Raw genomic sequence first — 930 nt, 5'->3', positions numbered from 1 at the left:
GTCTATTGGTATTCATTTTTTTTTTTGCTTGCCTTTGTTCCAAGAGAAGCTGTTTTCTGGAAATGCGGAAGGACTCTTTGCCGCTTTTAGAGATCCAGACGAACACGGTTACCCCTCTGATACTTTTCCGGAAATGTTTGCTCACAGCAAAATTCTGGGTTTGAGGTGTGCAAAATGAAGTGGCAAGAAAGTAATGCAATAGAAGTTGGGTATTTCCCATCAGTCTACGGAAGTTAGTGATAGAACAGTGGTGTTTCTCTTTAAGCTAAGAAATACAGCAGACGCAGTCTACAGAGGAAATATGTCATGTGACTTTATTGCTTATCTTTGGGCTCAGTAAGTTGTCACTTAGCTTCAGTCGCTGTTCTTGACTGACGTTGTTATTTGTCTTGTATATTTCAAAACACTGCTTCATAGTTAGCCTGTGAAACAGAAAGTACATAGCTGGTTAAAAAAATGCGAATTTGATGAAATATGAAATGCCACTTCTTTTCCCATCAGTTCCTTACCAGGCTCTCCATTTTCTCTTAGTTTTTATTTCTGTAACTTTTCCGGTTAGACAAATCTTCCTGGAATATTATTGGAATCTTCCTGGAATCAAATTGGAATATTAAGGCAAAAGCATGGAATGTGAATGGGCTTTGAAATATTTGGATGGCTCCCCCAAAAGCCCTACCAAAGTGGATTTTGCCCTACTGACTCAGACCACTGATATATGTGGTTAGGGAATAAACCTGGTCTTCTTATTTCCTTTGTAAAGGACTGTGTTCATTTACAGTACTAAATTCAAGAGTCTGCCTCCAGAAGTACCCAGTACTGTATCTGAGTCTGCAGTGGTAGGGGAACACCCAAATAACACACCCAGCCAATTGTGCAGTATTTTGTATGGGGTTGAAAGAGGGGTGGGGAAAGTTTATTTTCTGACTCTCT

General features: G+C 39.7%; 1 long non-coding RNA gene across 1 annotated transcript; it reads right to left on the bottom strand.

Annotated features, from left to right (window-relative positions):
* Positions 1-289: 289 nt before the first annotated feature.
* Positions 290-593, bottom strand: LOC311517137. The gene is made up of 2 exons (XR_014710612.1): positions 510-593; positions 290-422 (listed from the first exon to the last, which is right to left on the bottom strand). It is a non-coding gene; the product is annotated as an uncharacterized lncRNA (long non-coding RNA).
* Between the last annotated feature and the right edge of the window lie 337 nt (positions 594-930).

Source organism: Lepidochelys olivacea, assembly GCF_965140295.1.
Source record: "Lepidochelys olivacea isolate rLepOli2 genome assembly, chromosome: 2".
NCBI classification, from domain to species: Eukaryota; Metazoa; Chordata; order Testudines; family Cheloniidae; genus Lepidochelys; species Lepidochelys olivacea.
This window is presented reverse-complemented; position numbering and strand designations above follow the sequence as displayed.